Here is an 11,299-nt window from a genome sequence, read left to right on the forward strand (position 1 = left end):
TTTTAATGTATTTTTTAAATAAAACTTATTGGTGGTGGGATTTTTTTCCAACAAAAATTGATACTTTCTCATATCTGAGGATGGATTAGGAAGATTGAGCTAGAGACCACTTTTGAGCAACCTGGAGACACACAGGTCCAAGGAAGGGACAGCTGGAGTAGAACAACCCAACCCCATACAACAGTCCAAGCTGGGAACTGGCTGGCTGGAAAGCAGCTTTGCAGCAAAAAGGAAGGTATATCCAAGATAATGCTTGTGTTTCTGATAGATGATGGGTTGAATATATGCCTGTTCCTGTGTGGTGAGAATGTCTGCCCCGAGACTGGGCTGGGTTTAATCAGTCTTCAGCTGCCTAAACTGAAAGTACAGAGAAAACAGACTCTTCTCAGGGGTGTGCAGTAGAAGAACAATGGACAATTTGGAGCAAGGGAAATTTTAGACAGATGCAAGAAAAAAATTGTTCCCAATGAGAGTAGGTAATAAGCAGTGGCACAGTTTGCCTGGAGAGGCTGTAGCTTTTCCATTCCTTGGAGATGCAAACCCTTGACTGAACGTGGCCTTGGACAGCCTGTCCTGGCTTTGAAGTTGCCCCTGCTTTGAGCACAAGTTGCTGTCACAGGTCACCCTGGCACTTTGAGCAGGAGGCTCAGATGGCCTTTAGAGGTCCAGTCCAGGCTTGGTTACTTTTTGATAACTATTATTTTCTTGGATTATGCGCAGTGTCTTGCGCACATACCTGAACTAGTTTTAGGTGATTCTGTTTGGGAACAGATGGTTTCTCTGTGGTAACTAAGCTTGGTCCCATTTGAGCAACTGGATTAGTCATCAGTACTAGACTTTGTCATATTCAGGCCAGGTGCTTCACAGCAACACATCCATACACAGTGATACAGTACACAGGTAGTACAGACATACCCAGTTACCTCCAGGAACAAACATCCTTTACCAGAACTATCAATATCATTCATTGTGTGATTGAACAATGTCAGACAATATACTACGGTACCAAAAAGCCCTTTTCCTAGCTTATTTCTTTCAAATTTGCACATCTTCTGGAGTAATTGCTTTTTCCCAGCACATGCCTTCTATAGATTTATATGACTAAGAGTGTAAACAAGTCTGAGCTAAAAGGGTTTATAAATAAACAAGGAGCTTATGTTGACAATGACTGTTCCATCCAGACAGTAAAAATTTACATTGGGTTTTTTCCCTTTCTCTGTTACTCTTACACTCCAAGTATTTTTCAACAAGGAGGTTTTCAATTTAGGGCAATGGACACTCCCCTAATGTATCTCCTTGCTACTAATAACCCTAATTTTTGAATGGGTTATGTTTGTAGGATACCTTACAACATTATTATACTTGATATATATATGTAAAAACAGTGAAATATTTTTAGTAATTTTTCACTTTGTAACCTTTCAAGAGAATTTAATTAATTTGAAAAAGAAAACCTTCTTGAAGTTAGTAAGCTTATTAATGATGGTAAGGGTTAGATTTTTACAAAGAAAAATTACTGTTTACTGTATTTCAAAAAGGTTTTACGGTATGAAGAATAATATGATATATATAACTAGAAGTAATGGAAGGAAATTAAAAATAATTTAAACTTCCTGAAAACGAGTTCTATTAGACTGTAGAATAAGTTCCCAGGGGAAGCTGTAGAAGCTCATTATATGGCTTATTTAAAACTAGATTAGATGAAGTGCCTGAAGGGAGCAGGCTTGGGCTGTTTCTTGTAAGGCTGAAGGAGATTACCTCAGAGGTATTTTTTTCTTCTGAAATATTTTATTCTGTGATGTGGTCTTGGTAAGTCTTGTACATTCTTATATGGGAGTGTTCTGTAGGTACTCCTCTTTCTACAATACTTCTGTGTGATTTTAAAAATTAACCTTCTTTTCCTGTTATAGGAGTTTATAGGTCTTTGTACCGATACCTATCACATTGACTGTGAGTAAAAACAGTATTTTTTTTTAATACAACATCAAGAATAACTTGACAAAGGTAGAAGTATCCACACCTTCATTTTTCTTTTTGGTTTTAGAGTTAGAAATCTGGTTTTAAGGTGGTTGTCTTTATAACCTTGACTCTACATATCCATGGGTGGTCTGAAGGTTGTGATTGTGATGCTTTCTCCTGTCCACTGGGATGCAGCCCCTGGTGAGCCCAGTGTGTGTTTTGTGTTCTGGGGGTGATCTCAGCCTGTTGCCAGGGCTCAGCCACAGTTCCCATGGGTACGTGAGGGAGGGTACTGTGAAGCTGCTCTGTAAAAGCCCAGATACATCTGTTTTATCATTCTCTATATCTGTGGCTGTATAGCTATTCCATACCGAGTGGAATAGCCCCAGGGTGAAAAAATGTGGAAGAATGGCCACATAGGCATTAGTGAGTGGTTATCTGGTTTTCTCACCTGCTATTCTGGAAAGAGCAGTTTCAAAGTTTCAAAGACATTCTCTGTCCTATACACATGGAAACTTAACTTTTTTTTTTTTTTTTTTTTTAAATTCCTAACTTAGTCTCCATTATAAACTCATAAATTGTATATGATCTGAGCTTCCTTATTTGTACTTTCTACTTACACAAAAGGAGATAGTTTCTTCTACAGTGGCTTTAGAAAAGATTTTTTCCTAAATAAGAGAATATACTGGTCTTTATAGTATTCTATTTGATTTTTTTGGCAAGTACTCAAGCATGGTGGAAACTCTCAAAATAACTAAAGGACCAATAGCCTATAAATCTACAATTCTACAGTGTGAATCCGCAGTATCTGCTCCAACAAGTTATGATTATATAGCCGATACCAAAGGGAGTGTAGACATTCATTAAATTTTGGATCATTATATCCAAAGCAGTCCTGGTGGTTATGGCATGCTATTATTTTTGTCCCTGTCAAAACCAATGAACAGTTGTACTAGTGATTGGCTTAGCTGACCAGAGATGCTCAGAACAAGATCAATGATGAAGGGCTGGACCATGCACAGAACGTGTCAAGGGGAAATTAAGTTTTCATTTGAAATATATTTATTTAGCATTTGCATTAATGTTACAATGTAATTGCAATACTTTCATAAAGAAAAAACCCCCATAGTTTATAGTACATTTAAACAATTCATAGATTATTTTTTATTTTTTATTTGGAATGATTTTCTATGGCCAATAGTTATGCAAGTTCAGTTCCTGTAATACAAAATTATCTTCATCACTAGAGACTATATTGTCATCCACAGCAATCATCATGCATGACAAGCACACAAACAGGTTTCCTTAAAATTGTGATTAAATCTCACGACTTCCAGTGATACTGCTAGATGAACTTTCTGAGTTTGCATGGCAAGGTTTTGGTAGTGGGTGGACTAGAAGGGTGGCTTCTGTGAGAAGCTTCCAGAAATTCCCCCACATCTGGCAGAGCCAATGTCAGCCAGCTCCAAGAAAGACCCGCTGCTGGCCAAGGCTGGGCCAATCAGGGGTTATGGCAGAGCCTCCGACAGAGTTAAGGGGAAAGAAGTTATTGCACAGGAGCCAGGAGAGAGGGGTGGGAATGTTTGAGCGCAACAACCCTGCAGACCCCAAGGTTAGTGAGTGCAGAAGGAGGGGCAGGAGCTGTTCCAGGCTCTGGAGCTGAGATTCCCTTGCAGCCCCTGGTGCAGCCGCTGGTGAGACAGCTGTGCCCCTGCAGCCCATGGAGGAGCAGAGATCCACTTGCAGCCTCTGGAGGATCCCACAATACAGCAGGAGGATGCCCAAAGGAGGGTCTGATCCCATGGGAAGCCTGTGCTGGAGCAGGCCCCTGGCAGGGCCTGTGGCCCCATGGAGAGAGGAGCCCACATTAGACCGAGTTTGCTGACAGGACCCGTGACTGTGGGGGACCCATGCTGGAGCAGCCTGTCCCTAAAGGACTGCATCCCATGGAGGGGGGGACGCATGCTGGGACAGTTTGTGCAGAACTGAGCCCATGGGAAGGACTCATGTTGGAGAAGTCCCTAGAGGACTCTCTTCTGTGGGAGGGACCCCACACTGGAGCAGGGGAAGACTGTGAGGAGTCGTCCCCCTGAGGAGAAGGAGCAGCAGAGACAACGTGGGATAAAGTGACCCCAGCCCCCACTCCCCATCCTCCTGTGAAAGAGGTTAAGGGAGGAGTCAAGGGAACTTGGTTTCATTGCTCATTATCATCCTCTGATTTGATTGGTAAATAAATTCAATTAGTTTCCCCAAGTCAAGTCTGTTTTGCCCATGATGGTCACTGCTGAGGGATCTCCTTGTTCTAATCTCAACCCATGAGTCTGTCATTGTAATTTCTCTCCCATGCCCAGCTGAGGAGGACAGTGACAGAGGGGCTTTGGTGGGCACCTGGTATGCCACCAGAGTCAACCCACCACACTGAGCTTTATTTGACCAACTCTCTTCTTCTTCTAATTACCATTTTCTTTTAATATTTGTTTTAGCTCAGAGGTTGTCCCATTCATTATATTAAAATCTACTATGAAATTTTCCATTTCTGACAGAAGATACTCACAATTTTTCAGTTTAAATTGTACACTACCCTGTTAAACCCTTCTCCACTTTTTTATCTACTTGCTTGGGCTACTTAGGGTTTGTGTGTACTAAAACTGTGTGATCATAACAAGACACTGATGAAAATGGGGTGCTAATCTGTGCAAAATTACAAACCTGGGACGTACCGATGAATAGTGTTGTATACTCACTATATTAGGGATATTGTTTCTACAACACAGTTTTTGCCTTGCTATTTTGCTACTATTTAATGGTAGCAGCCTAATTTGAAGCAATGGCTTGAATGAGTAGGAAAGAGATTAAAGTATTATGTTGACCAGGTAGCAAAATGTTTCTATTTCATTAAAATACGTCTGGCCACCAGGTGGAGATTTTGCATTAACTTTCTCTAAACCAAAGCTGGAAAAGAAGATACCAGCCTAAGAAGCCATTTGCACAAAAATAAAATAATCCCATTTATTTTCCAGGTCTTCTTGTAGATAATTCTTGCAATGAAAAGTTTCCCAAGCTGATCTGAGGAGGTTAAGCCTTAATTCTTTGGGGGGGGAAAAAAAAAAAAAGAGAAGCATAGAGTATAAGACTTAGCAATATATTGCTGAATTGTTCAGTGAAATAATGGAATTTGCTAAAGTTAAATATGTTCTATCTGCTTGATTCTTCTTTTTAAGTGGCAGGGAATTGACCAATCTCAAATTATTGTCATTAAAAATGACCTAGTTATAAAAACTCTTTGGCCTTTAGAATTTGCAGCGGGTTTAAATAACATTTATCTTTGTGTAGGATAGTTAATAGCAAAGACATAATTGCATGCTTTTCTGTAAGCGGAAGTCCCTAAATGCAAATACTAATAGACAGTGTCATCTATAACAATCTGCAAATTTATGGAGGAAATTGGTTTTCCAGGCTAGCTATTTATTAATACGGAGGAGAGTAATATTAAATTGGAGCTCCACCATATTTCTTTGCATTTTTATACAATGAAGAGGCTTCAGAAGGAGGTGAAGACCCATTGTCCTGTGACTAATCTGTCTCCAGAGTTTCAGTAATGGGGCAGGAACATAAAGCATTCTTTCTTTCTGATCAGCAATAATAGCATTTTTCAGCTACAGACTAGTTGCTAAAGGGGATACGTGAGTACGTCTGGGGGCTCAGTTGTGAGTGAATACAGGAAATAAAAGGCTGATACCATGAATCAGATGATTTTGTTCAGGGATGTGACCAAAAAAAAAAAAGAGGAAGAGTTGATCTTGGATAGGTAAAAAAATCCATACAGATGCAGTTTAAAAGGGTGCACGCGACAGTATTGAGTGACAGAGCAATGAAAGCTGCAGGCAGGTGAGGAATGAGGCTGGTGGCAGGTGATGGGAATGAGGAGCCGAGGGGTCTTAGGGATTCCAGCACTATTCTGCTACTCTGCACTTTAGTATGCATAGTTTATTCCCTGGTTTTCATCCTGAAGACCTTTGGACAAAAGAAGGGATGCCAACCCTATTGCTGCTTTTGGTATATCCCATCAGCAGATACATCTGGAAAATGCTTGTTTGAAAGAAACAACAAATGGAATTAAAGGCTAAGCCAGGGCTGGTGGCATCCGCTTTGGGCCTGGGGATAAACACAATATTTATCTGTAGCAGTGAGAGGGAGTCGTGGAATGGAAAGAGATGCTCTGGTAGAAAAATGGTGACTGTTTAAAAAAGAGGAAAATGAAAGTTAAATAAACACTAGAGAAAAAGTTTTAAAGATGCCAAAGGACTTTTAAGATCAAGTAGTGCATAGGAGTTGGACAGTTGAGGAATTTTCTACAGATTTTGATTTGCTCTGGATTTGGTATGAAACGTGCAGTTACTTAAAAAGCTGTGAGGGTACCCAGTGAGTTCCACTGGGGTTACTGCTGCATCTAAATGTGCTTCTAGGCCACACTCATCCCTTGTGTGTTGTGGAAAAGATCCAGGGTGCCTTAGGCCAGCTGGTCTGGATGGGCTTTCAGTTTTCAGTAGAGGACTAAGGGCTATTATTTTTTTTTTCCACATCTATCTACTGATGTTTTCTTGAGATAGAGAACAAATTTTGGAAAGGTGTTTCATCTTAATTTGAAGTCATCAAATGAATTTATTCATCATGTCTAATTGACCATTTGTCATTAGAAATGTGGATCTTTAGTTTTATTACAAATTTGCCTTTTTTATCTTCCAGACGTTGGTGGTGTTTGGTGCTCCTCAGTTTGGCTTTCTAGGAAGTTCATTATCAATCGTTAGAAAAATGATTCACAAAGACTAACACAAGAGCCCTGTAATTAATGATAAAACGGTGCTTTGGTGCTGTTTGTACATGAGGGATGTGTGGCACTCTGAGGGCAGGTTCTCCTGGAGTGGACCATTTGTTCCATGTGGACACACAGTTACATGTGGCTAGAAGGAGGAGAATCTAGCACTTAAAATAAAATCTGAAAACTGCTTGATGTCCCTCATTTGTGAAAGGCAGTTTGTTTGGTGCCACTGTTAGTGTGAAGTACTAAGTGGGGGAAAGCTTGTGCTCACATCTGTAAGATTTATTCTCATTAGATCTTCTGTGATGGTGCAATCCACAGTTCTTCAAGGTGAGATTTTGACTGTATTACTGAGATTTGATTTATAAAAGGGGACTGTTACATAATCTGCAGGTTTAAATGTGTCCCTTAATCTTTTCCTTTCTTTTAAAATTTATACTATTTTCTTCTGTGTATTTCAGAGCAAAAGACTTTCAGCAGCTGCTTTAAAGGGCAGTGAGGTTGGTAGAGCTTATTTAATGATTGGCCCGTGTGCATAAGCCAAAGAAGAGCATTAATTGCAGCAAAATATTAAGCCCCGTATTGAGATTTTTTTTAATACAGCTTTGAGATTTGTTGAAATAAATCAGACTAACATAGACTGTCGTGGACATTATTTGCATTTGATCAATGCATGTGCTGGCCTAAGCTTCTGAACTATTCACGCTGAAGGTTTTCACTATTGTCCTTGTTCCTGTAGATATCACAGAAGAGAAGATTAAGAGCATTATAACTTTAACATAAAACTCAGAAGTAATATAATAGAAAAAGATAGTCTACATACAACAAAAGGAAAATTTGCACGGGCTTACTTTTATCCAAACATTTGACCTCCAGCTTAGATGGCTTAAAAAGGAGGAAGAAAAACTTGTACCCATTTGTCCTGGTGCAGTAATCTGAAAATTAACACATTGGGAAATATTTCTCACTAACTCTGAACTGGATGTGCAGGTTTTTTTTTTTAAATTAAAATCTCCATTTCTCATTCCAATCCTGTGATGGCCAGCCTACCATCCTGTTGGAAAGTGCTAATGTTCTGCATCTATTCAGCATTCCTCATTGAAATATCTAGAAATCTGCTTTTCTGATATATCAATTGTTTCATAGTTCAGATCCTCCACTGGCTGTTTTCTGTAAGCAGCACTGAGTCTGAACTGTCTTCAGAGCACTTGACAGCTCTGTCTCTGGTTGTATCTTGGATCCTGTGTTCTGTCAAGTCCCCTTGACCTGGCTTTTTAAACCTTCCTGAGGTTCAAACACTCGTTTTGCTGGTAGCATTCTCACAGTAGTTTATGATATTATGACGCTGTCCTTCAGGAGAAGAACATTTAGAATTTCAGTTTTTGACATATATACTGGAGCTGAGTCTATAGCAATATAAAGTAAGGGAATTCTTAAATCTGAATCCCCCTAAAAGTCTCAAAGCATAGACATAGATCGTTTCAAGAGGATAGAATTTAGCTTTACCTGGTTGTGATGAATTGTCCAGTGCTGAATACAGAATTGATGGCTGTGGAGATCACTTTCTGCTGTTCAGGTCTTGCCACTGGATGGTTAGAAGCACCCATGGAGAAAGGGGGATTGAAGGCATAAATTTTTGTACATTTATTGTCTTCAGTATTGTTAATTTAAAGAAAAGTTTCAGTTCCAAAACAATGGCTCACTTTTTAAAAGTATTTTCTTGTATTCAAATAATGCTACTGCTCGATTCAAGAAGAATTGTATTAAGTAAAGAAAGTTGTGCAGGAGTCTAGCAAAAAGTACTCAGGTGGCAACTTTCCAGTCATCTTCCCTACCCACAAAATTGGATCTGCAGGGATTTGATGTGCTCACCTCATTTCAGTCTCTTTTTATTTGAATCCATTATGTATTTTATATTTCTTATTCTGACAAAACAATCAAACAGAATGGGAATGACATATTTAAGGCTGGTTATAGTAGCATTTAAGGCGGTATTAAAAAAGTGAGTTGGTCTGGTTACTAAATCATTCTAATAAAGAACAGCATTGCTTAGTTTTATTTTATAGTCTCCTGAACAATAACAACAGTAGCTTCTCTACTATTTTCATTTTTAGTGAAAGCAAATGTTCTGGAGAATAAGATGGGAGAAACATCAGAACTATTGAAATAATTATGCTAATATTCAAAACAATGATTTGCATGTCACTGCTGTACAAAAAATGCTTCCTGCTTTTTCTGCTTTTTTTTTTTAGATATGAGACATCTATCAAGTAAACAGGAAAGGAAAACTGTCTTTCTCTGAGTGGTTTCATTTCCAGTGTTTCTTCAGCTTCCCCTCAAGGGTCAGACTCAATAAACAGCTGTGCACTATGTGTGAATAAAATCAGTGTTGCAGAACCGCATAGCACACCAACAGAAAAGGGTTTTAATTCTTTTCTTTTTGACTCTAACTGGGACACTTATGAGTTTAACTTCCCATTTCAGTACTTACTCTTGGTGCTTGCACCAAGGAAGAATTCAAAACAAGAAACAGCTGGAGCCTTTTCTTTACACTTCACCTGCTATTCACATCAATAACCCTTCAAAATACAAATGTGCTGGCAACTCACACACAATTTTCACTGCACCCACTTGTGTGTGGAGAACAAAAGTAGCTTCATCCTCTCACTCAGGATAATAAGTATTAGAAATCTGCATGACAGCATTTCCTGGGAAAGCTCTTATTTCCTATGTTACGGGAAAAAACCTGACTCACACATAAAGGATATTCTGATATATATTTAAAAAGATACATCTATATTCTTCATTTGTGTGCGTTTTTTTTTTTCTTCTTGGATCATGAAGAACAAGATACACCTGTTATTAGGCAGGAGACACAACAGCATTTATATATGCAGAGGGTGTACTGTGTATGATGAGTCTTCTCTTCTTCACTGGCTGTAAGACACCTGGAGAGAGGTGCTTGACTGCACCATCCTTGGCTGACGTGGTCTGCAGTCATGGTGAAGATCTTGGGTCTGTGGGAAGTTTTACTAGCAGATGTAATAAAAATATTGGCTGTATAATCAGTCTGTGTAGGCTCCAACATTGCTTCCCAGGTAGTTGCCTGAGGAGGCCTTACTGATGGGGGCAAGGACACAGAGGTGGATGGGCAGTGGAGGGTTACAAATCCTCACAGATTTAACTCTGGGAGATTTTAGTTTCAGAGGAGAGTCCGTATTTCATTCTGTGCCAGGCTAGCCTGCAAACATGGACTGAATGAGTCTTCCTGGGTTATCAAATTAATCTTCCAGGTCTTCTAAGTAATCCAGAGAAACGGGAACAGTTTTGCACTGATCTTGCTGATGTACTCACAATGGAACAAGAAAAGTCTTCTCTTCTTTCTGATCCTATAGGATCTAATGTAACTGAAAGCAAGACTGTTTTTAAAGTCCTTGGAAGCTTTTCAGGGTTTTTCTGCAAGTAAAACAATAATATTTTCTTTACGCACAAATCCAAGTAGTCCACATGGAATAAGGTTTTCTCTATTGCCTGTCTCATAAATGAAAAGTGGGGTAATGGTGGTTTCATTTTTCATGGTTAAGATTTGTAAGTAGAACATACTCATGCTTTCATACATGTAATCATGTGTGGTATAATATAACTTGTCATACACAGGTGAGGTGAGTCATTCTCTGACATAAGATAATTTTGAAAACTAAGGGGCAAGGCAGTGTTCTGACTTCCAGGAGAGATCTTGATTTGGGTGTGGTGGAGGGGAAAAAGGGAACAGAGCCACAGCATAGCCATTCAGGTGTTGATTAAAACTGGCCACTGCAATAAAGTCATGTGATTCACACAGGAAAATACTTACTTGTTTCCTGTTCATGTCAGAAAACCCTCATGAGTTGTGATCTCAGGAATGCCAGTATTAGGGTGACATACTTTGAGAAATACAGAAGAACTTAATTGACAACTGAGCAAACCACAGGTTGTTTCTTTTGGTTCACATTAAAAAAATAAATAACCAGACACAGATAAGTTTATAGGCAAATAACTTTAGTAATACCTGTAATGGTCCAGTCAGTGCAAATAAGTGTCATCTTTCTTACAGTACTTTGTTTCTATATACACTTACACAACTTGATGGGAAATGGGCTAAGCCAGCTGTGATGACTTTCACCTCCCTAAAATAAGCACATTGAAAAGTTATCTGTATGTTATCTTATGTGTAAGCCTCAGCCAGTGGAGACAAATAAACACATCTAGGGAAATACTTTGTCTCATGAAGTAGATGTCCTGGGAGGTGCTTTAACCATCTTGCTTTTCTGTGTGGACCACAGAGGTAATTTAGAGACAGAAAACTTCCTTAGATGCCTAAAGTTAGGGTGGTTGTACCCTATATGTGGCATACTGCTCTGAGTTAGGCAGGACAATTAGTCACTTGCTGTCCAGCTCCATAGGGCTCCACAGAGTGCAGGCTACGAGGGGTCCCCATGAGAAGCAGCTCTACATTAAAAGCCTAAGATGACTAACTCAGAT

The sequence above is a fragment of the Aphelocoma coerulescens genome, chromosome 3, assembly GCF_041296385.1.
Source record: "Aphelocoma coerulescens isolate FSJ_1873_10779 chromosome 3, UR_Acoe_1.0, whole genome shotgun sequence".
Classification (NCBI taxonomy): domain Eukaryota; kingdom Metazoa; phylum Chordata; class Aves; order Passeriformes; family Corvidae; genus Aphelocoma; species Aphelocoma coerulescens.